The 26,311-nt window shown below is 35.9% G+C and overlaps 1 long non-coding RNA gene across 2 annotated transcripts in view; it reads left to right on the top strand.

Annotated features, from left to right (window-relative positions):
* LOC129526938 (uncharacterized) overlaps positions 1 to 26,311 on the top strand; it is a 373,113-nt gene that overhangs the window by 251,638 nt on the left and 95,164 nt on the right. For both annotated transcript variants that reach the window (XR_008671753.2, XR_010131205.1), the window contains exon 3: positions 12,293 to 12,417. This is a non-coding gene — a long non-coding RNA (uncharacterized lncRNA). The remainder of the gene's footprint in view (positions 1 to 12,292; positions 12,418 to 26,311) is intronic.

Below are 26,311 nucleotides of genomic sequence, written 5' to 3'. Positions count from 1 at the left end.
TCAACGTGACAAAAAATGGGATGTAGAAACAGGGTCTACCAAACATTCGTCTCTCTGCTTCAGTTTTCTCTTCCGAGGCATGATTCTTTGATTGCCTAGCCCAAGCTAGAATAGGCACAAAGAAAAACAAGAAACCCAGTAAAAAATTCTTTAGATTTCTGAGTTATGATTTTTTTAATTAAACTTTCTAGCAAATGAGGAACACGCACTTGAATATAGATGTGCTCAAGTGTTTTTTGTTGTTTTTGTTTCTTTCTGTCATCCATTCAGCAACACCTTTTGCCACCTACTATATACCAGGCATTGAATTATATCTGAGAGTCAGTGATGAATGCACATGGTTCCTTTTCCCATAGGGCTCACACTAAAAGAAAGACAAATGGTAAAAAAAAAAAAAAGTAAAACTATAATACAGTGCAATAATTCCCCAGTAAAGTTGTAAACATTGCCTTAAAATCAAGAAAACAGAATGGTTTATTTTGCCTTAAATTATGATTAAGCATAATAATAGCTACCATTTATTGAGCTTCCTATCCTCTGCCAGGTGCTGTCTGTACACTTCACTTTTATTTCCATGACCTCATTAATCTTAACATCAGTACAAGGTGAATATTTTCATTATTATAGTGTATGAATATATTAAGTAGTATAAAGGATAAATAAGTTATCCAAAGATAAGTCACAAAATTGGAATGTGAACTCCTGACTATCTGACCCAGAAGACTCATGAGTTATTTTAATGCCTCAAATGCATGATATTTAAGTTTTAGTCTTATGCTAAATCTTTAACCAGACTTGAGATTCAAAATGACATGATTGCTGATATACTTCTGAGACCTTTAAAGACTACCTAGGTATCTGCAATTTTTTGTTGTTCCTCTAATGCTTTTCTAAATGACAGCACTAGCTCTGAAGTTTTTATCTCCTGAGGCCATGGCAGACATTGCTAATAAATCATGGCACTAGTCAAATGAGCAGAATGGGTCCCAGTGCTCTTTCATTTGGTACCTCAGGTAGACATGATTAATTGATCAACATCAACAGTAAAAATAAACACATTTGCTTGCCATCTCTGTTCTAAAAGGTAAACCACCGTGGTTAATACAAATTTAGGAGGAAGACACAATATTAAAGCAAGGTAAGATAGAGAAGGCCCATGAAAAATAGCTAGATGAAGATTTAGCACATCGTAGGGACTTATGAGTTAAGTAGGCTCTTGATAAATACATGCTGAATGCAACTAAAGAGAGATCTTTTCCTTTCCTTTCTTTTGTCCACATTATTTAATTTGTTGAATTTTTGTGATATATCAGGAGGGCTTATAAATAGCCCCTCTACTTCTTTTTTTGAGAATATGAAGACTTCAACATGACTTGCTCTAGGATGACCAAAGGAAGGGGATCTGAATGAGCCATCTCAGAGGCTCCAAGGTGCCTGCTTCAGAACACTGATGGATAGCTACATGCGGGCTGAAGGTAATGAGGTTGGTCAGCTGGAGGGCTTTCACCAGGCCCTTAATCTGTCACCCCCTTGACACCTGCCTTCCCCTGAAAAGTGACAAATGATACATTGAGCCATGGTGGTAATGTAAACCTCAGTGTATTCTAGAATCCCACATCTACTTTTCTTATGACAAGCACGTCTTTTATGTATTATTTATTTTTCTCTGGAAGCTCTGTCTAGACATAGTCTTAGTTTCCAGGGATATACTATATCTTTAATGCACTCTTCCAGGCTTGATGAACAAAGTACAGGGTAGGCAATGGGTTTTTCTGGAGGACTGAGTTAGGATTTGTTCAGAATCTGAACTATGATTCACTCTGAATATACACCCCTTTTGCATATACCAGGACATAAGGATCTTAACAATCCCTGACTCTACGCAGTCGGTGTGAATTCGTTTCACTAAGCAAGTAATACTTAAAGATGACATTTCTATGTCCTTTCCTCAACTGATATTAAATGGATGGAATTCTATCAATATATAAAATATATTCTATTTCTAAATATGTAAAATGGCACCTTCCTCCAGCCCCCTGCTTTCCTTATCACCCTTACCTGGGCTTTTTCTTTCCTTTTCCTTCATAATACTAATTATTTCTGACTTATTATTTATTGATTTGATCTTTGTTTATTGTTTCTCTTTTCACACTAGCATGTAATAGAACAACAATTTTGTCCTTTTTGCTACAGTAACCTTGGAACATTGTACTTCCTTATTCATATTTGTTGAAGTCTGAATGAACTACTAGTACCAAAATAATTCCTTAAAGCAGAGAAGTTTTCATGGTGAAGTGGTAAGAATAGTGAATCTGGAGTCTGAGCCTGTTTGAGTAATTTTTCTTCTGGGCTTACCACTTTTATATGTGTGCATGTGTGTGTATGCATGAGTGTGTGTGTAAGTGACTTGGTCTAAGACTCCGGTTTCATGTCTGAAAGCAAAGAACGTAATTCTTGTTCTACCCTGTGTCACAGGATTTCCATGAGGATCATATGTTGTGAAAACATCTTGAGAACCCTAAAATGCTATACAAGCATCAATTATAGTCACACTATAATGTGATCATAAACTCAGGAATAAATAGCTGGTGGTGTCTGGGTAGCACCATAAATGTGCAGAGCTTCCAGGAGGAAGACAATGAGGCCTCGGTGGCTGAGGGGTCCTTCCGAAGTGTTTTCTTGTCTAGTCTCCTGCTTTTAGCCTCCCTCCAACTCCTTCCCTCTATCTTTTCATTCTTCCTTTTCCTCTTCCCTTCTCACTAGTATGCATACTTTAATTTGCTCAAACAACAACATAACATTCTCCTTAAATTAAATTAATTAAGAGTTTATGCCAATTACAAATTTATACTGTTAAGGTGAGTTAGGAGTTGAATTTTTTTTTTTTAAGTTCATTCAATGAAGATGAAAAACACCTTTCTATTTTGCTGTGCTGAACCAGTCTATTTCTTTTTTTTTTTTTTGAGATGGAGTCTCTGTCGTCCAGGCTGGAGTGCAGTGGCACGATCTTGGCTCACTGCAAGCTCTGCCTCCTGGGTTCACGCCATTCTCCTGCCTCAGCCTCCCGAGTAGCTGGGATTATAGGCGCCCACCACCACACCCGGCTAATTTTTTTTGCATTTTTAGGAGAGAGAGGTTTTCACTGTGTTAGCCAGGATGGTCTTGATCTCCTGACCTCGTGATCCCCCGCCTCGGCCTCCCAAAGTGCTGGGATTACAGGCGTGAGCCACCGCGCCCAGCGTGAACCAGTCTATTTCTAGTCAAAACTTGAGTTTGGCATAACTGCAAGTAGTTACAATTTTAGGTAGAATCATAGTCTTTCTCATGCAACAGAAATGGTGGATGAGCATATTGATGCCTGGACTCAAAGCCTCTCCAGGCTACAACTTTGAATCTACTGGTGTCTCTCTGTTGCCAATAGGAAAAAGGATTAGGACTGTTCTTAATCCACATAGACAAAGGTTGGACTTGCACACTCTGTGTAGCTGGGGAAAGACTCAGAGCTTCGGAGTCAGACAGAGCTGATGTTGAGTCAAGTTTGGCACTTGTTAGTAATGTATCTTTGAACAAATAAGTAAAGTCTCTAAAAAAACAATGAAATTTACCTTAATGGAGTGAGAGTTAATGGTTAAACTAAATGTAAAGTGGGCATGGATTCTATGCCAAGAGCAATGGTCAGTGTTTAGGGTACTGTGAATAACATCACAGAGATAAGATCCTGCCCTCATGAACTCACTGTCTCTAGATTCTCTTTTTCCCCAATTTTTTTTTTTTTTGTCATTTCTGACATGTGGGCTCCAGCACACAACCTCCAGATACATACTATTTTATTCCCAAGATAATTCAGACTTAATGGGTTATTGTTACTGCCAATAATCCAGTTAATAAATATGAGCAATTTATTCTAATTCATTTTAATAAGCTTATATAAAGATGGGAGGATGGAGAATAATCTCAGAGGAACTTTCAGTTGACTAGAGCTTCCAAAAGCACAGAATGAAATAAGCTGGTGATATATAAATTGACTTTAGATTGTACACCAACAATACATTTAGTCTTCCTACATATTTTACTTTATTTACTAGAGAAAAACCATCATAAGCCCATCAAAATCATAATTGAATTTATGTATATCACTACTTAGTAGAAAAAGTGAAATGAATTTAAAATATTAAGTAATTATACAGGTATTACAATTACCTAATATTACAGAGATGGTGAAAAACCTGAAGGTAAAATTTAACTAGATTAGAGGGTGGAATATTTTGGCTAAAATTTACTCTGAACACCTATAAATCATGATATCAGATGAGAACATCACAGAAACATGGCTGAGGCTTGGATGTTCTGAGAGCATTGTTACATAAGAATTTACTGACAGACCTGAGGGTGACTGATTCGGAGAAAAGATCATTAAAGGAATATATGAACATTTTCTTTAGATATGAAACACTGTTCTGTGGAAGAAGAAGCAAACTTATTCTCAGCTGATCCAGAGAAAAGACTAGGATTAATAGTCTAAAATTTCAGGAAAGCAACTCTTTTAATCAATATAAGGGTGACCTTTTTAATAATTAGAATCATTTAGAATCAAGTTCTGGTCAGCTTCCTTGAGTTTCTCCTCTTCCTCCTTTCTGAGTTCATAGTTTTTCTAAACATTCCAGGTTCCTTTTCAACTGTCTCCTGTGCCAAAGTCACTCATACAAGGTTTCTTTTCCTTTCTATGTCCTCTGCATGGACATTAACGGAAATATTCTATGTAGAGCATAATCACATCTTAAATGCTTAGCCGCTGTTAATACTGGATCAATACTTTAAAGGTACAAATGATTTTTATTTGAAGTTAGATTTTCTGCATCTTGAAATACTCTACAGTCCCTTCACAAAATCCTGCTTTTTTGTTGTTGTTTTTATTTTTATTTTTGGTTACACTTTAAGTTCTAGGGTACACGTGCACAACGTGCAGGTTTGTTACATATGTCTACATGTGCCATGTTGGTGTGCTGCGCCCATTAACTCCTCATTTACATTAGGTATTTCTCTTAATGCTATCCCTCCCTCCTCCCCTAACTCCATGACAGGCTCTGGTGTGTGATGTTCCCTGCCAATCAACATAAGTTTGAACTCCTCTTGTCTGTAGCTATGTAACTAGCTCAGAAAAAAATAAGTCTGAAAATGTGGCCTTGCTTTGCTCACATGACCTTGAGCAGAACATTTCCCCTTTCTAGATTTCAGTATCCTCATTTTCTACAATTAATCATTTGGACTAGATGATCGCTAGAGTTTCTCCATACTCTAATTTTCCATGATTCTATTAATCAGCTTTCCCCACAGTGGTGTAGGCAAACTCTTAATTATCCAATGAAACTTTGATAGATTCTGTGTAAATAGTTGTAATTCTTTCTTTGTGTTGTATTCATTTAGGCTCTGCCTAAAATAAATAGTCAGCTATCTAATTTAAAATTGTATCCTCAGTCTGCTTAGTATTTATGTGTAGGTCTCATTGAGAGATAAAAATTGGGGTGGGGGGAATACTTTATTCACAAATGTGAACTTTGTTCACAATATTGAACTTAAAACCAACAGAAAAATCTCTTAAATTTTATTTTAAATCTTTTGGTGAGAACTACAACTCGTTCCATGTCTAGGTGAAAATAATAACATTTTTCTCTTTTAAGAAATTGATAATTTTATGTCTTTCCTAGAAATCCAAATATAGATCAAAGAAGAAAAGTTTTGGTGAAAAGTTGTATATATTTTAATAAAATATATACTGGGATATAATTTATATACCATACAATTCACAGATTTAAATATATAATTCAGTTTTTTTAGTATATTCCCAAAATTCTGAAACCATCACATTAATCAATTTTAGGACATTTTTGTCACCCCAGAAAGAAACCCCACACCCATTTGTAGTGAGTTTCCGTCCTCTTTTTCCTCCTCCCCCAACTGCCCCAGTCCTAGACAACCATTAATATACTTTGTGTCTATAGATTTGCCTATTCAAGACATTTTGTATAAATAGAATCAAACAATGTGTCGTCTTTTTCACACATTGGCTTCTTTGTGTTAATTTATTGGTGTAATTGGCTTCTTTCACTTAGTATACATTTTTAAAGGTTCATGAATGTTGTAGTATTTATCAGGACTTTCTTCCTTTTTATGGCTAAAGAATATTTAATTTCATGGATATACCATATTATGTTTATCCATTCATGGATTTAGGGACCTGTGGGTTGTTTCCATCTTTTGCTTATTATAAATAATGCTGACAGAAACATTTATTTACAAGGTTTTGTATAGATGTATGGCTTAATTTCTCTTGGGTGTATACCTGGGGGTGGAATTGCTGAGTCAAGTGGAAGCTTCATGTTTAACTTTTTGAGGCACTGTCAGTCTCTTCCAGAATGTCTACACAATTTAACATTTCCACCAGCAATTAATGAGGGATCTAACTTCTCCGCATACTAGCCAACACTGGTTATTATCCATCTCTTTTATTAGAGCCATCCTAGCGGGTATGAAGTGGAATCTCATTGTGATTTTGATTTGTATTTCCTTGATGACTGATGATGTTGAGCACCTTTTCATGTATTTATTGGTCATTTGTATATTTTCTTTAGAGAAATGTCTATGGAGACCTTTTGCCCAGTTTATTTGGGTTGTTTGTCTTTTTAATAATTAATTTGTAGGAGTTCTTTACATATTCTAATGCTAGTTTCTTATCAGATATATGATTTGATTTGAAAATACTGTTTTCCTGTTCTGTGGGTTGTTATTCACTTTCTTAATAGTGTCCTTTGAAGCAAAAAGTTTTTTCTTTAAGTTTGAAGGAATCCAATTTATCTATTTTTTTTTCTCTTTTTGCTTGTGCTTTGGTGTCATGTCTAAGAATCCATTGCCAAATTAAAGGTCATGAGAACTTACTTCTGTGCTTTCTTCTAACATTTTATAACTTTAGCTTTTCTATTTAGGTCTTTGATCCATTTTGAGTCCATTTTTGTATACAAAGTGGGGTAAGGATGAAAATTATTATTTTCCATATGCAATCCAGTTGGCTCAGAGCTGTTTATTAAACACACTATTCATTTTTCATTGAATAGTCTTGGCACCATTGTCGAAAATCAATTGACCTTGGATAATATGGGTTTACTTCTGAATTTTCAATTCTATTCCATTGATCCATATGTTTGTCCTTATGCTAGAACCACACTGTGTTGATTACTGTCACTTTGTAGTATATTTTGAAATTAGAAAGTGTGAATCCTCCATTTTTTTTCTTTGTTAAGATTGCTTTGATTAATCTGAGGTCTTGAGTTTCTATATGAATTTGGGGGTCATCTTGTAAATTTCTACATAGAAATGAACTGGAATTGAGATAGAAGTTGTGTACAATATGCAAATTAATTTGGAAATATTAAGATTTCAATCATTGTCTTGTGATTTATGAACATGAATGTCTTTCCATTTATTTAGATCTTTTTACTTTTTCTGATTAATGTTTGATTTTGTCAGAGTGTAATTTTTACACTTTAATAAATTTATTACTATTTAGTTTTTTTATGCTATTACAAATAGAATTATTAATTTTAATTTTAGGATTGTTTATTGTATATTAACAGTTGATTTCGATTCACTGATTTTATATTCTACCATCTTGTCAAACTCTTTTATTAGTTATGATAGATTTTAGTTGATTCATTGGGTTTTCACATACTTGTTTATGAAAAAATGTATATATATAGATAAATAATGAATGTTATATGCAAGTAGAGATAATGTTACTTTTTCCTTTCAAATTTAGATGTCTAGTATTTCATCTTCTTGTTTCATTGCCTGGCTAGAATTTTTACTAAAATGTTAGATAGAAGGGTGAGAGTACATATCTTTTTCTTCTTCCTAGAGTGAAAACATTCATTCTTTTACCATTATGCGTGGTATTATTTATGGATTTTCATAGATATACTTTCTCAGGCTGAGGAAGCTCCCTTCTACTTCATTGAGTGTTTTATTATGAAAGGCTGTTGGATTTGGTCAAATTTCTTTTCTGCATCTGTAGAGATAATCATATGTTTTAAAAAATATTTTATTATATTGCTATTGTGTATTATATTAATTAATTTCTGGGTTTTAAACCAATCTTGCATTCTCGGGACACATTGCACTTGTGCATGCTCTATAATCTTTTTTTTAATGTTGCTGCATTTGATTTCCTAGTATTTTCTTGAGAATTTTTATGTCTATATTAATAATATATATCAGTCTGTAGCTTTCTTGTAATGTCTTTGCCTGATTTTAGTATCACTGTAATACTGACCTCAGAAATAGTTGGAAACTGTTTCTCCTCTTCTAATATTTCTAAAAAAAGAGTTTGAAGAATTGATACTAATTCTTCTAAAACATTTAGGTAGAATTCACCAGAGCAACCACCTGAACCAGTGCCTCTCTTTGTGAGTTGTCTTTCTTTCCTTTATTTCCTTTCTTTATTTCCTTTCATTCTTTCCTTTTCTTTCTTTCCTTTCTTTTTTTTTTTTTTTTCACAGGGTCTTGCTCTGTTACCCAGACTAAAGTGAAGGGACATGATCATAGCTCACTGCAGTCTCAAATTCCTGGGCTAAAGGAATTCTCCTACCTTAGCCTCCTGTGTAGCTGAGACTACAGGTGCCCACACCACCATTCATGCCTAATTTTTATTTTTATTTTTGTAATATGGGGTTTTACTATGTTGCCCAGACAGATCTCAAACTCCTGGCTTCAAGCGATCCTCCTACCTCAGCTTTCCAAAGTGCTGGGATTACAAGTGTGAGCCACCACACCCAGCCTCAGCATAGTTTTTGATTACACATTCAATCTTTTTACTTTTTATAGGTCTATTCATATTTTCTAATTATTCTTGAGCTAATTTGAATAGTTTGTGTCTTTCTAGGATTTGGTCTATTTCATCCAGGTTATCTAATTTGTTGATGTGTAGTTGTTCATAGTATTCTCTTAAATATTTTTTATTTCTATAAGGTTGGTAATAATGCTCCCTCTATTATTTCTGCTTTTAGTAATCTGAGTCCTTCTCTTTCTCTCTCTGTAAATCTCCTCAAAGATTTACCAATTTAGTTAATCTTTTCAGAGAAGAAACTTAGTTTCATTAGTCTTATCCACTCTTCTTTAATTCTCTATTTTATTTATATCCACTCTTATTTTTACTGTTTTCTTTCTTATTTTGGCTTGAAGATATAGTTCATTTTTCTTTTTCTAGTATCTTAAGTAGAAGATTGGGTTATTGATTTGTGATCTTCTTTAATATAGGTGTTTATAGCTATAAATTTCCTTCTGAACACTACTTTTGCTGCATCTCATAATTTTTGGTATGTTCTGTTTCATTCATCTAAAAATATTTCTCATTTCTTTTGTGGTTTATTCTTTTAATCAGTGGTTATGTTAGGAGTGTGTTGTTTAATTTCCACATATTTGTGAGTTTCCCAATTTATTTCTGTCATTTCATCTTAAAGAACTTTTTTAGTTTTTCTTGTAAGTTGGTCTGTTAAGCAACAAATTCTGTCAGTTTTTGTTTGTCTGGGAAAGTCTTATTTTTACTTCATTTATGAAAGATGTCCTCCCAGTAGGTGTGTGTTGCTGCACATAAGATTTTTCAGCATTTCTCTGAGGCTCTGTTTATTTTTCTTCATTCTTTTTTCTCTCTGTTCTTCAGGGTGTTTAATATCTATAGATTTATCTTCAAGTTCACTAATTTTTTCCTTCTGGCAATTCAAATATGCTTTTGAGCATCTGTAGTGAATTTATCTTTTTAGTTATTGTATTTTTAATTCCAGAATTTCCATTTCCTTTTTTAATAATTTCTTTTTATTAATATTCTTTATGATACATTGTCACCATACCTTCTTTAACATCTTTAATCATGGTTTCCTTTAGTTCTTTGAACATATTTATAATGGCTACTTTGAAGCCTTTGTCTGCTATGTCTGACATCTACTTACTCTGCTTTTGTTACCTGCTTATATTTTCCTGTCATTGGGTCAGAATTTCATGCTTCTTTGCCTGCTTATAATTTTTTGTTAGAAACTGGACATTATATTTATTTTTATTTTCTGCCCCAATATGATCTGCAAAAAACAAACAAAAAAATGGACATTTTGGATAATATAGAAACTTCAGGTCCTTGCTCCCAATCCCCTTTGGGGCTTGTTATTGTTATTTAGTTATTTATTTGTTTAGTGACTGACTGTATTATTTTTGTGAAGTTTGTTTCCTCTGCAGTGAGTTAAATTACAGATGTTCATATAAAGTTGTATCCAGAATAGATTTTTAGTAAAATTGCAAAAGTGGCGTGCATAGAGCATGCTTCTAAGTATGGAGGCAGAAACAAGAACATCTCAGCATAGATGATTTCTGAAAAAAGAGCCAAGAAACTAGTGAAGTAGCTACTTCTGGGAAGGAGAATAAAGAACTGGTGGGCTATTATGAAGAGAAACTCATCTTTCCTTATATCTTTTTTTAGCATATGTTTTGTTTTGCCAGGTATATGCAATTCTTCATAAATATACAAGGGCAGAACAAGTGAGTTTTTATATTTTCATTCAAATAAGAATCTTAGCACTCTCTTAATAAATCATGAATATATAATTTAAATAAACATTAAATGACTTCATTTAGAAATTCTGCTTTGATTAGAGATTAATGGTGATTGAACTTGAATTTATCAAACTTATTTGATAGTTTTCAAAATCAAACCAGTCTTCGTCTACTGTTTTATCTGGTTAAGTCATTAATGATATTATAAACCTTAGCAAAGGTGTCTGACTTTAGAACTAAATTGTTAACCTAGAGGAAATGCAGATATGTTTTGATTATTTCCTTCTCTGCCCTGTTGGTAGCCTTCAGGGATGGCTATTACGTTGCCCTTGTGCTCACTTCCACATCACTGGGGTTTCCCCTTATGTGGCCACTTCTCCTTGCTCAGTTTCAAGATCTTTTGCAGAGTGCATTTATTTCTCAATAATTGCAGGCAACCAAGAAAACTGTGAACTCTTTCTCAAACTTTATTGTCTGAGTTCCCCTCCCCCGGAAGGACTCTGTGCCTCCTCCCTTTAGAGTTTGGCTCTTCTCTGATCAGGTTCACTACAGCAAGATTAACCTGTCATTAAAAAAGATAATTGTACTTCAGGTTTTTCCTGTTTCTTAAATGAATGTTGAACTTAGCTCCAAACCCCCTTGCCGGAAAGCGACTGAAAAGCCCTTGGCAACAGAAAGCTGATTATTTGCAAAAGTGGGACTCCTAATTGGAAAATGTGATGGAATGAAAATAGTGAGTCCCCAGTAATCTCCTTCTAAAATGCTAATGTGTTCCACTTAATGAATATTAATGTGTCTTATTCATGAGCCTGGAGAATTTGAACCTGTGAGATAAGAATTTTTTTTTACTTCAGAACCAACACTTCTCCCATTCACAGGGACAAGCCTGCCATTCTTGATGGGACACCCCTAGCAGGCGGCAGTTAGCATGTATGCAGACCTCTAATTGGTTGTGAATTTTTTTATGATTTTTTTTTTCTGTTCCTTGGAGTAATTATGCATGCTTTTATACTCTTTATTCTGCTCTGTTATAAATTCCTAACAGCAAATGACCATGTATTTCACCTCTTCTTTAATTTCACTGCTCATAGGGAATGTGCGATGTATGCAACTTGACCATAATTTAGAAGGACTGATTGTATTATTAAGAAACACAAAGAATCTATATATGTAAATTTGCATGTGTGTGCCAAGACTTTTACCTGAGGCTCCGCACTCATTGCAATAATGTAGTTATTACTTAAAACATACCTAGAACTTTTCTTTGAGATCGGGTCACGTTTCCCAGGATAAAGGGAAGTGAAAGCCTGTACTATGATTAGCTTGGTGGTGCCAAATGTGATTCACTTATTTAAGACACAGTTTTTGCATAGTAATCAGGACTAGACCTCACAAGGGCCCTGGCATAATTAAAGCCCATCCTTGAGACAATTCCACTTTGCAAAACTTGGGGCTTTTTAAAGAAATTTCACTAACAGTGGAAGACTTGTACACAGAATTCATTTTTCAATCAATTGAGCATATATAAAGGAATACTTCTTAGATATAAAAATATGTGCCAACAAATAAATAAATTTGTAGTAGAGAAAAATTAGATTTTGCCCTGCCATTTTTTAAGGAGAATGGAACTGGATAGTGTGGGAATCCTTTGTTTTCTTTTGAGCTGAAAGCCAACCTTTGTGTAATGACTTATTTTCCTCAGAGCTGAAATGTTGGGTCTGTGAAAGTAATGAGAAGCACAGTGGAAATAAGTGTCTGAAGGATGGAAGAGGCTGGAGGCTGGCTAGTGGGAGAAGGTTCCCAGACACATGAGAGACCCAGCAACAGGTAAGAGAATAAATTGGTAAAGAAGAGACACATTGGAGGGGTAATTTATTTAAAAGTAAAATGCTGTCTGTTAGGTATTATAAAAAAAAATCTATCCTATGTCCTTTATGAAATCCTCAGTGAAAACTCAGTTTCATTTTTTATTATTATTATTATACTTTAAGTTTTAGGGTACATGTGCACAACGTGCAGGTTTGTTACATATGTATGCATGTGCCATGTTGGTGTGCGTGCTAAAGGCTTTTCTGAGGGTTGGGTGTGACGACCACAAGGGATACTTCCCGGGAGAAAGTTATGTTGCATTTCTGTGCTGGGCCCAAGGTAGTGATCACCAGGTGGGGATTGTATACCTTCAGTTCTCCCTTCAATTTCCAGCACTCTCCCCTGGAGCCCCTCACAGCCTGTCATCAGCCAAGTGAATTACTTCCTTCCCTATCAGTACTTACACATTAACTTTGGGGAAATCTCAGTGCAGGAATCTCTAGCCAAATCTTAAGAAACACCATGTCTGGCAAAACTGCAACTGATAAAATAAATTTCATATCAAATATAGGATTGGGGGAAAACAATGAAAGTGGCATTGAATGTATGAGTGTCAAAAATAAATAAAAATTGGCATTGAACGCATGAGTGTCAAAAATAAATAAAAATTGTACAAAGCCTCCATTCCCTCAAAGCAAATTTCTCATCTTTCTGAATCTGCTCAGGTAAGTAAATGTGTACCTGCATCACAGTGTTTAGCTGTTCAGGTGATGTTGCTGCTGGACATTAAGAAGTTCACATATCTGAAATTAAATATCTTTTTAACTTGAATTGCCTCGTTTCATTGTTTCTTTGGATTGAGCAGTGGCATGGGTTAGTGGTTAAGTGCCTGGATACCTAAGTTTTAAGACAGTTTGAAGCTCAGCTCTGCAATGTATGATTCCCATGATCCAGGGAAGGATGAAATAACCTCTCCTTACTTCATCTGTAAAAGCCGATTAAAATCATCCTTACCCGATAGAGGACCCAATGAATCAATATAAGTAAAAGGCTTAGTCCAGTTGCTGGTGCAGTGGAAGCACAGTGTGTTTACTATCTTCTTGCTTCATTTTCAGAAGATAGACAGGGTGTTAGTACCACCACTGGCCTGTCACAAATTATCTCACTGGTCAACAGTTATTTTGGGGGCCTGATGCCCTTCCACTCACAAAGAGGATGGTGTGTAAAGAATCTCTCTTGGTGTGACTCCAGGACTGGCCCACTGGCTTTTAACACACAAAATCCTCCTTTTTAGTTAGGCAGGAATCAGCCCAAGACTGAGGATTGGCAAATTGTGAGTTTTGATACTGATATGTAACTCATTCTTAATTACTCATCCACATACATTGTAGTGCCATCTCTGAAAACTGAGAACCCCTGAGGTTGTAGTAGGAAAGATTTCTAGTGCCAGGAAGAGTAATAGCCCTAAATCAACATGACCCAAGGACACGAGCAATTTCATAATGTAAATGATGATAACCTGTAAAATTATAGTTTTTATTTTATTCTACTTTTACTGTAATAAATAACAATCTGGTAAAGAAGAGTAAAGACACATACAAGGCTGTCAATATTTTAAACATTTTTAGGAGGAGAAATCTAAAAGAAGAAAGGAAATGAGATAAGACACGTATACTGCATGGAAATGATAGCAAAATTTATTTAGAAAATAATCTTCTTTTTACATTTTAGCATTTAAAAATAATTTTTTATACATATGCCCACAGGCATAGTTTTTACAAAAATATAAATCCTGAACTTAGCATACGTACCATTTTTAGTACAGTCTTTTATTCTCTTTTTCACATATCTTCTTTCTGCACCTCAGCCAATAAGAGTCCCTGCTTCACATACTCTCTCAGTGCTTGTTAAAAGCATTCTGGAAATATTTTTATATATTTCTCCAGGATTATCATGTCATGATTTTATACATATATAGAGTTTTTTGGCCTTTGTTCTTTTAAAAAATTATTTTACATTTGCTTTTTTGAATCTTTAGTTCCTCAGATAATAAAATCCTAGTCAACTGGACTAACATTAATTTATTATTTTTTTTAATGCTGCATGGTGTGAATGTACAGTAATCAACTATTCCTGTATACAAAAACATTCACTTTGGTTTACAGGATTTCCCATTTTTATCCTTTTCCTAGATCATGCCCCCAAATGGTTATGTCTTAGTTTATATCTGTTGCTTTAAAGGAATACCTGAGGAAGGCCTGGTAATTTGTTTTGAAAAAGGTTTATTTGGCTTATGGTCCTGCAGGTTGTGCAGGAAGCATGGCACCAGTGTCTGCTTTGGGTGAGGACCTCCAGCTGCTTCCACTCATGGTGGAAGGCAAAGGAAAACTGGCTGTGCAGAGATCATATGGTGAGAGAGGAAGCAGGAAAGGAGAGGTGCCAGGTGCTTTTTAACATCCAGCTCTGGTGGGAGCTAATAGAGTGAGAACTCACTCGCCATCCCCCATCCTAGGGAGTGCATTAATCTATTCATAAGGGATTTGCCCCTCATGACCCAAAAACCTCCCATTAAATCCCATCTCCAATATTGGGGATCAAATTTCAACATAAGATTTGGAGGGGTAAATAAACCAAATTATAACAGTTTATTTCTTGATTTTGTTTTTTCTTATCCTTGTAAAATAAGCCAGTAGCTTACATTTATATTTTCCTGGCTACCAATGAGTTTTCATATATCTTCATAAGTTTATTGGCGTTTGGGGTTTTGCTCTTTGGTAAAATTTTAATGAATATTCACAAGTTGTTTTACTCATTTGTGTCAGTTAGAGAAGAGTCTTGACTTTTCCCCCAAATCTCATAGTTACCTGTTTACTTTATGATATGATTGTCACTCAAAATAATCAATTTTTACAAAGTTGCTCTGGTCTGAATGTTTGTGTACCTCAAAAATACATATTTTGAAATATAAATCCCCAGTAGGTAGGTATTAAGAGATGGAAACTTTGGAAGGTGCCTAGATCATGAGGGTGGAGCCTTCGTGAACAGGACCAGTACCCTTATGAAAGAAGCCTGAGGGAGTTCAACTCACCCCTTTCTATTATGTAAGGATGCAGCAAGAAGATGTTGTCTATGAGGTCAGAGCCCTCACCAGACACTTAATTTGATGGCAACTTGATCTTGGACTTCTCAGTCTCCAGAACTGTGAGCAATAAATTTCTGTTACTTATAAGTTATCCAGTCTGAGGAATTTTGCTATAGCAGCCCAAATGGACTAAGACAATAGTAAAATGTACCTATGTTTTATTTTATAGCTTTGGATTTTCTATTCTGGATTACAACATTTTTCTGCCCTTGGCTTATACATATTGTCTTCAGGATAGTCTCTAAATGTTTTATTGCTTCATTATTTTACATGTAAATCTTTAGTCTACTTGGGAAATAATTTCATATATTGTAGAAAATCATGTCCAATATAATTATTTTCCATATGAGTAGCCAGTGCCCCGACATCGTATATTGAAAAGTGTATTCTCTTACTTTGTGAGGCCGAAGCAGGCAGATCCCTTGATGTCAGGAATTTGAGACCAGCCTGACTAACATGGTGAAACCCCATCTCTATTAAAAAAAATACAAAAATTAGCTGGGTGTGGTGGTGGGCACCTGTAATCTCAGATACTCAGGAGGCTGAGGCAGGAGAATTGCTTGACCCTGGGAGGTGGAGGTTGCAGTGAGCGGAGATCGCACCACTGCACTCCGGCCTGGGCGACAGAGCGAGACTCCGTATCAACAACAACAACAACAAAAAGTGTATTCTCTTCCAGCTGAACTGAAATACCAAACAAATGTTTATATGTATCAGTATATATTTGTGGATTTTCTATTCAGTTCTCTTAATCTCATTGTCTCTTCTGGCTAATGACCTATTGGTTCAATTACAATAGTTTTAGAATAGTTTGAATCCTGGCATGACGAATGTCTTGCCATTCTTTCTTTCTATTTACTAAATACTGTTTGGCTATTATCTAAAAGTTATTTCTCTTTATGAAAACTTTAAATGCCACTTTATGTAATCATAAAAAGCACTCTCTTGGGCTTTAACCAAAATGTTATTATATTTATTAATTTAGAAAGATTTTATATTTTGTGATCTTAAGTCTGCTATCCAAAGAAATGGCATGCCTTTGGCTGGGAGTGGTGGCTCATGCTGTAATCCCAGCACTTTGGCTCACACCTGTAATCCCAGCACTTTGGGAGGTCAACGTGGGTGGATCAACTGAGGTCAGGAGTTCAAGACCAGCCTGGCCAACCTGGTGAAACCTCGTCTGTTCTAAAAATACAAAACTTAGCTGGGTGTGGTGGTGGGTGCCTGTAATCCCAGCTACTTGGGAGGCTGAGGCAGGAGAATCACTTGAACCTGGGAGGCAGAGGTTGCAGTGAGCTGAGATCGCGCCATTGCAATGGAGGCTGGGCAACAGAGCGAGACTCCATCTCAAAAAACAAAACAAAACAAAAAGGCATGCCTTTTCATTTTCTATATCTTTATCATCAACATCCTATACCACTTCTATATATTTATTTTTAAGTTCTTTATAATTTATTTTTTCTACTATGACGAATATTTTCTTCTCATTTATATGTAAAGGTGGTTATCCCTAACTTATAAATCCTATTATAAATTCTAATTTTTTCAGTCCTGGAATTTTTGGGCAAAAAATGTTATTATAGAATCATTTAAGCTCTTCTTTTGCAGTATTATGTACTTGAGTCTTTGCATTTTTAGAATCTCCAAGTTAATGTTAAATTATAAGCGTTATCGAGGATATTCATCTGACTTTTTATTTTATTTTGAGTGTTAAATATTGCCCATTTAGGATAATATTTTCTGTTACCTTTGGTCATTTTATTTGTTTACCTCGTTCATTTTTTACTTAAAATGTATTTAAAATAATAATAAATTTAATCTAACATCACTTCAGCATTTGCACGTTTTATTCTTCTTTATTTTCTTAACATAATGTATTATGTAAATAAATTTCCTGATATTAACCACCCTGCTTTTCCTGGAATAAGCCTTACTTGGTCATAATATATTATTCTTCTAATAACTGTGCAGGATCAATTTTCTAATATTCCATTTGAACTGAGATTGTATAGTAGTTTTCTGTTGCATCTGTATTATGTTTTGGTACTAAACTGTACACATAAATGAATTAGATAAATGCCCATCTTATTATCTATGGCTAGTTTAAATAACATTGGAATTATCTATTATTTAAAGATTGGATAAACTCAGCTGGAAATCCACCTAATCCTAGTGCCTTTTGTTATCCCTTCTATGATAATTAGCCTATTCAAATTTTCCCTTCTTATTGGGTCAATTTTGGTAATTGATATGTTGCTAGGAAATCATCTATTTTGTTCAGGTTTTCAAATTTATTGCCAGAGAGTTACATGCTGCATGAAATGTTAATAGAAAATATAGAAAAAGTATAATTCTATCCATAATATTACTTAATGTAAATAGGTAAAATTGAATATGTACATGGTCATGTATTGGATAATATAAATGAAAATATTGAATTTGAGGATATTATTTTCCCCATGGGTTTCTGCTATTATAATATGATATCAGCAATATTATTTTAAAAACAAAGCATTGTACATTAGTAGTTGATAGGGTTTGGTTCTGTGTCCCCACCCAAATCTCACATCCAGTTGTAATCCCCAATGTTGGAGGAGGGCCCTGGTTGGCAGTGATTGAATCATGGGGGCACACCACTTCCCCCTTGCTGTTCTTGTGATGGTGACTACGTTCTCAGGAGATCTGGTTGTTTAAAAATATGTAGCACTTCCCCCTTTGCCCTCTCACTTTCCTGCTCCACCATGTGAAGATATGCCTGCTTCCCCTTTGCCTTCTGCCATGATTGTAAGTCTCCTGAGGCCTCCCCAGTCATGCTTCCTGTGCAGCCTATGGAACTTTCAATCAATTAAACCTCTTTTCTTTACAAATTACCCAGCCTCAGTTCTTTATAGCAATGCAAGAATGGAGTAATACGGTGGTTAAGAAAGGAGGTTCTGAATTTGGGCAGACATGGATTCAAAATATGGGTCTGCCATGTGTTCACTGTATGATGTCGACTGTTCACTGGAAGTCTTCTAATCTGTTTTCTTGTTCGTATAATACAATGGGAACAATAATGGTGTCATCCTCTTAGGGTTGATGTAAGGATCAAATGATCTAATGCAAAAGCTTAGCATAATGTCTGAAACATTATTAACCTTTAATTATTGTTAGCTATTGTCATCAAAAAAGCAGGCTGTGGAGAACCTGATAGCTACAGTTTGACTTTTATCACAGCTGATATTATTTATAATTCCATTTAGCCTTCCCAGCCTTAAGGGATGAGACGGCCAAAATGAAGAGTGTGTGGTGTAGCCACTTTGTTATTATTAAACTTACAGGCCCTGGCAAGTCAATAGTTCAGTCTAATCCAAGCTGATATGCAGATAACAGAAGGACCTCTAGGCAGAGTTGTCGGAGTGGCAAAAAGCTGTATGAAAATGCGGAATAATGGGCTAACAGAGAAAAAGCTAGAGGATTTAGGAAGAGACAGCAGAGTGTCATTGATGGGATGAATTTTAGGCTTTCAGGATCAGTTTTAGAAATTCTGTTTCCACCATTTACTACCTGGGTATTTGAGACTTAGTGTCCTCATTTTTAAAATGGGGCTAATAATCACACTTGCCTCATGAGGTTATCTTGAGAATTAAATCAGAAGATGCATGAAAAGTTCTTGATATGTAGTATATACTCAATAAAGGTTTATATTAAGAAGTGTCAAAGTAACGCAGTCAGAGAAGGACCCCAGATAATGTACAGAGTAGTAGAATGTAAGTTTCAAGATAGACTCATGAATAATCCCCGAAGTCAGCAGGAGAAACGATGGAATAGGAATTCCTAAGTGGCCTAATTCTGAAATGAGCATGAGAATGGAGAAAACAGTATAGCACCATTTGTACTACCCGCTTCCTTAAACTCATGACTGGATTTGGGAGAAGTTCATGTTGGTCAGGAACATTGTATTTAAACTCCAATTGGATTTTCTGGATGTAAATAGTTATAGTAATATAAATAACAAGAAGTGACTATCAGTATGCAGATATGCATTTAGAAGTGGCCTGTATGGGATAAGGTAGAGTCTTGTCTGGAGGGTTGATACCTTTAACATGACACTGTAGAGGAAAGCAGCATTGATAATAATAGATATTGGGGAAAGACTAGGTTGGAGAAGAAATAAGTGACACCAGATGATTGACATACAACATGAAGATTTTAAAGCATGAGTTGAAACTTTCATTATAATTAAAATATATATATTATTATTTGTTCTGGAAGTTGTTATTGTTGTTTTGTTGTTGTCTGTTAAGCAGGGTTTTTGAAGGGACCTGATTCTTACAGGAGGAGAAAGGAGTTTACTACAGTTAAGAGTCTAAGAGAAAAATCTAGGGTGGCTATAGAATAAAGTTTCCTCCTTTGGATGCAAAAAGAAAAATTTTGGCTGATCACTGAAGGATATACTTAAGCCAGTTAGAAAATAACTTGCTCCCCCAAAGATGAAGGATATATAGAATAAGAAGCCTTGAGCTGGTCAGTTAAGCAGGCAAAAGAAAGAGAAGAGAGAGGTGAGAAGGCAGGAAGGAGAAATAAACGTGGCCATGAATGCTGAAACCCTCTGTATACTTGTAATTTGCCCTATTTGCTTGATACTTGTACCTTCATATTCTTCTTGCAGCTATAAAATCGCCTGAGCACTTTAAAGGCACAGATGAGTGCACCGTGCTGGAGGAGATCAGGCGGGCAAGGAATGACAATCATCAGTGAAAGGCCAGGGAAGAACCCCGGGTGCATTGTCTTTAGATAAGAATCTCTGCTTTCTGAAATGCAAGACAGACAGATATTGAAAGAATAGCAAAGCCAACTGATTCATCCTAAGGGCTATGTTTTTAACATAGATGAATTACTAGTCAAGGAGAGGGTTACATCAGGAGGGTTGGAAGGGAATGGAGAAAAGATTCAGAAGAGTGAGCCTGGAAATGAAAATTAAAACAAAGAGATGTCATTTGTCAACTACCAAATTGGTGAAGACTTACAAAGAATTACAGTACCCAGCATTTTCTAGGATAAATGAAGAATGGGACTCTAATTTATACATTACTAGTGGGAATATTCGTCAGCACAGACTTTCTGGACTCAAATTTGGCAATGTGTGCAGAAAGCCTTAAATACGAGTACTTTCAAAGCCATTGTTTTAGTTAGGATTAGTTCAGCTGCGTGTGATAGAAAACCAACTTCTAAAATGACTGAAACAAGATAAAAGTATATTTCTCTTTCTCTCTGGAGGTGGGCAGTCTAGGGCTGGTTTGGCAGCAATAGAAGGTGTCATGGACCCAGAGACCTATATCTTGTTGTTCGATCGCCCCAGCAAAGGCTTCTCATATCCTCGGTGGCTCCTTTGGCTCCAACCATCCTGTTAGAACTCTGCCTGAGGAAGACCAAAAGCAGACTTTACCTTTAAATAACACTTTGAAAAGTTGTACTTTACTACACTTTTACTTCTAGCTCAATGCCTAGAGCTTCTGGTTGAAAAGGTGGCTGGAAAAAAATGTAGCCTTTATGTAGGCATCCATGTGCTCAGCAAAATTTCAGTGATCAAATAATAAAAGCAAGGAACAACGAGTGAGAGCAGCAGCCTCTGACCTACTCCACTTTTATTTATATAAGGAAGTAGTCAGAAAACAATTCAAAAGTGGGTATACACACATTTATTGCAGCACTATCATAATACAAAAAAAATAGAAATCACTTAAGACCCCAAAAAGGAAGTGGTTCAATAACTTATAATACAAATTATAATACATACATGTATAGGATACTCTATAGCCATTAACATGGTATATAAAAGGACCAGGAGCTGTGGCTTGCACCTATGATTCCGGGGCTATGGGAGGCAAAAGCAGGATCACTTGCTAACAGGACTTCAGGACCAGCCTGGGCAACATAGTGAGACCCAAACTCTACCAAAAGTTAAAAAAGAAAAAAACAAAAAAACCCAAGTGTGGTGCTGCGCACCTATAGTCCTAACTACTGGGGAGGTTGAGGCAAGAGGATCGTTTGAGCCCAGGAGATGAAGGCTGCAGTGAGCCATGGTTGTGCTACTGCACTCCAGCCTGGGTGACAGAGCTAGACCTTGTCTCTAAAACAAACCCAAACCAAACAAACATGGTATATAACTGAATTTCTTGACATGAAAAAGTAATTGCGATGTGTTACCAATTGAAAAGCAGTTTACGAAGTGGCATGGCTACTATCATTCATGTTTGTAAGAAAAAGTCTAAATAAATAAAAGTCAGAATAGATATACGTTAAAATGATAATCTCTATTGATTGGTGGAATTATTGGCAATTTTAATTTTCTTCTTTGTACTTTGTAATTTCTGAATTTGTCACCAATGACTATAAATGTATATTTAAAAAAAAATCACACACCAGGATTCTATACCTATCTTGCACTGCCAAAGATACACCTTTCTTTAAAATCTTGCTATTTCTGGAACTATCACAGTATTTGCTCCTTCTTCCACTTTTGACTGTTTCCACACTAATCATTTCTAAATAAAATTAACACATCAATTTTCCTATAAGAACAACTCTTACCATACTATTTCTGTTAAACCATAAATACTCTGGAATTGCTTCTTGAATTAAAATAAATAAAATTTTCTTTCCTTGAACTTCAAAGTTTTTCACTTGATACTCAAAACCTACTTTGTTCATTTCATCATGCCAATGACATCTTCCCTGACAAATGTGTTATTAGCTGGTCTCAAATACTTCCAGTCTTTTTCTGCTTCCAGGTCTCTATGTCAGAAATACTCTTCTTTCTCTGTCTTTCAGTGTTAAAATCCATCTTCCATAATCTTTAAGATCCTTCTCAAATAGTGTCTCCCCTCTAAAGCAATTCCAGTAGATGTAATCTCTGCAAACTTTTTACAGTTGCAATGGTTATCTTCAGTATTATGTAAAAGCTATTTTGGGGCTTGTCTTCTTCCTTTTGTTAGAATCTTGCAAATTCTCTGAAGCTCAGCCTTTAAGTTATTCATCTTTGCATCCTCCATTATACCTATCACAGAACTTAAGTACAATAGGACCTCGGCCAGTGTTCCAGGAAATAAATTAAATTGAATGAAATTTCCATACAGTGATAAGAAGGAGATTACTGCTGCCCACGGGGAAAAAGGAGAACAGAAATGGGAAAGCCGTATTGAGAGGATGTTTGAGGACTGTGAAAGACAGAAAGCAGAGTGAGTTGAAATAAAAAAGTTTCCAAAAAATGAAATGTCACTGAACTTTAATAAAAAGATACGATTCAGAGAAATAAAAAATAATCCAGGACCAAACTCTTTTGTAATTATCCATGATTCTATTCCTAAAATTGACACATGGTCTTGTCTTGAACATCTCCAGTGACAAGAAACTTATTACCTCACATGGTAGCTTATTTCTTTGGAGGACAGTTCTAATTGGTGGAAATTTCTTTATTTGTATTGAGACAAAATAAGCCCAATTTTTGTCCAGTCCTCCTATTTCACCTTAAATCTTCCTTCTCTAGGAGTGCCATTTACATATTTGATCAAGTTTATTTTGTTCTTTCCAAATCTTTCTACTCTTAAGCTAAGCTCCTTGGTTTTATTAAATCATCCCTCAGAAATCATAACCAGGAGATTCAAAAAGAGCCTGTCTTTTCAACAGATTAATATGTTGTCACTGGTATTATTTGATACACATTGCAGACATGCATTGCCCATCTTCAGCACACTATGTATAATTTATGATCACCCAGTACCACATTGCTACTTTGCTCACTCTCCCCTAAGAAGATCTATGGGGTTTAACAATTTTATAAAATGGGAATTAAAGTATCCTTAATAAACAGCTGTTTCTGTGGACCTGTTTATGTTGATGAGATTCTCATCATAAATCTCTGACTCATCACTTCTAGCCAGATTGCCATGCCTAAACCACTTTCTTTGAAGTTTATGGAAGCACCACTGCATTTATGCCAGAAGGTGAAAGTCCAGAACAGGTGGGTGAATCTCCAGGTGGGTGATAACGTTCTCAGTAGCACAGATACATGAAAGCAAGCAAGGGGCAGAAAGCACAGAGCTCACCAAAATGGGCCAAGCGTTAGTGGGCAATGTCAAACCCTACCATATTTTTAATCTGTTAATTGCATCTCAACCAGAAGGTCAGGAAGCTGTATCATGAGAAATTTGGAAATCAGAAATGGGACATGGCTGAGCATACAACTAACTGGGGGAGAAGGACATCTTGGATTTTGTGAGGTAAACGAAGGAATGCACGATTGTATACAGCACTCAGTTTATGAGACCATGTGAATAACATCTTCAGAGACAAGAAAAGTTATCTTCATCACAAAGTGATGATGGATATCACCTAGAGACAACACAGATCAATAGAGAAAGTTTCTACAAGATTAAAAACCTAATGAATGTTGTCTCCTTTCCTACCAGTTGAATAAAAATGTCCAACAAACATTTTCAGAATTGAAGGGTACAGAATTGTATTTTTAGTAGAGATGGGGTTTCACCATGTTGGCCAGGCTGGTCTTGAACACCTGACCTCAAATAATCCACCCACCTCAGCCTCTCAAAGTGCTGGGATTACCGGTGTAAGCCACCACTCCTGGCCAAGTATCCCTTTTTATGGATTAGAAAAGAATCTCAGAAGTCAAGTATGTTGTATAAGGTCATGCCCCCAGTCAGTTGAAGAATTGGGATGAAAACCCAGGTGTTCTGCCTTCCAATTTAGTATTCTTTCTACCAAAAAAAGTAAGGGATTTTTTTTTCTGTTTCTTTTTCTTTCCTTTTATCTTTCTCTTTCTTTCTTTCTTTCATTTTCTTTTCTTTTTCCATAACTTCAAGCAAAACATGATCACTAAGAAAAATCCTAACAAGGCAGAAATAGGGGAACAGGAGGAAATCAACGTTATACCTCTGCTTTTGCTGAGGCAAAAACAGAGGCAAGAAATGATGACTTTGACGTTCCAGCCCCCAATATGCTGCCTGCAGGGTAGGGACACCAACAAATTCAGCAATGGCATGAGAAACACAACAAAACAAAAAGCAAGATTTTTTTAGGCATTTATTATATCTATGCAGGAGAAAGAAGAGTTACAAATATGTCTATTAATTTCATCTCAATAGTGGCTCCCTAATTTGAGTGGTGTTAATTTCATTGATTTAACACTGTTGAGTAATTAAGAGAAATGGAGGGATAATCCAGAGTCCTCAAAGGAAACACTGCAGCTAACAGGATCACGCCAGGCTCATTAACTGCTGTTTGTAACCCTTAAAAAAGTTCCCATTTGGCCCAACTGTGTGGATTAGTTGGTATCTTTCTATTTCCTTAAAAATATTAATGCAAGATACTATGAGCCTGTCTCAGGGGCAGGCAGTGTATCACCAAAGACAAAGTCCCTTGCCTACTTTCCAGTGGCTTTATTTCCTAAATATAGATTGCAACCTTTTTCAGGATCGGGCCAGGAGCCTCCTTTCCTCTTCAATATACCACAATCCTGTAAAATCACTGCCAGAACCAGGGCCGGGGCTTAGGGGAAGATGTTATCTGTTGATTAATGTGGTCTGCACTGACATTTTGTATTGTCTTTGCTTTCTCTTTGAGACTTTGCTATGCTGATTTAAAAAAAAAAAAGGAATCATTTCTCTGTAACGTCTTTGCAAATTGGAACTAATTAGCCCATTTGGGAAAGTGACATGTAGTTCAGGGAAACAGACATCCTGAATTTTCTAGGACAGTGCCAGTTTCAAATATATGTTCTTAAGGTTTCTGTAAATCTATGACATATGCTGAAAATTTAATGTTCAGGGGACACAACTACATCTTCTATGTTGCCTTTTTTACAAAACAAGGGGGTTTTTTTAGGTGCTTTTTGGTTTGAGAATGAGTGTTCTACATACTGTCCTGTAAGGCAGTGCTACTGAAAGTGTGGTCCACAGGCTGGCAGCAACATCATAGGGGAGTATGTTAACAATGCTGATTCTCCAGCCCCAGCTCTGGACTCTATTTTAACGGTCTCTCCAGGTAATTCTTTTTCATGATGTAGAATGAGAAGCACTTCTCTAGGGTGTAGATTCCATAATTACCAATTTTTGAGGCAGCAGACAAGCATACAAAACCACTGGACAGAGCATGGGAGTCCCAGCAGCCAATATGACTCCAAAAATGCAATTCAGAATTTATGAGGTCATTGGAGATGGTAATTACAGGCTTTCTCAACAGTACTGCTTCTTCAGCAAAGTGGTATTTATGAAGTCCCAAGATGGCCTTTGCAGCCCATAAATCACTGTGACTCTATACACTTCTGTGAATGCCTGGACCCTGGCAGGAGGTGCCCACTGGGTAAAGATTAGTTACCAGTCTTCCCAGAAGGGTTAATGACTCTTGCAGTTCTTACTGCCTGTGACATATGCCCAAGACAATGGAGATCTAGAAGGGATAGATCCCTGGCCAGCCACCTTATTCTTTTTTCTCCTCAAAGGCATGAATTCTACTCAAGTGGCCTGCTCCTCAGCAGAAGGTGGACAGTTGCTTATGTTGTAATTAACAAAAAGGATAAATGATGGGTGCTGCACTAAATGTCTCCCTTGGATCAGGAAGTCTTTTTACTATGTTACTGGAACACAAAAGGTATCGCAATATATTAGATATGTCTGGTAGAATGTTTCAAGATTAATAAGATGCTATCCTGTATGCCAAGTGGATTATTGATTATTTTTTAATTTTTACAACAAACCAATGAGGTAGGTATTT

Source organism: Gorilla gorilla, chromosome 16 (genome assembly GCF_029281585.2).
Source record: "Gorilla gorilla gorilla isolate KB3781 chromosome 16, NHGRI_mGorGor1-v2.1_pri, whole genome shotgun sequence".
Taxonomy (NCBI): Eukaryota; Metazoa; Chordata; class Mammalia; order Primates; family Hominidae; genus Gorilla; species Gorilla gorilla.
This window is presented reverse-complemented; position numbering and strand designations above follow the sequence as displayed.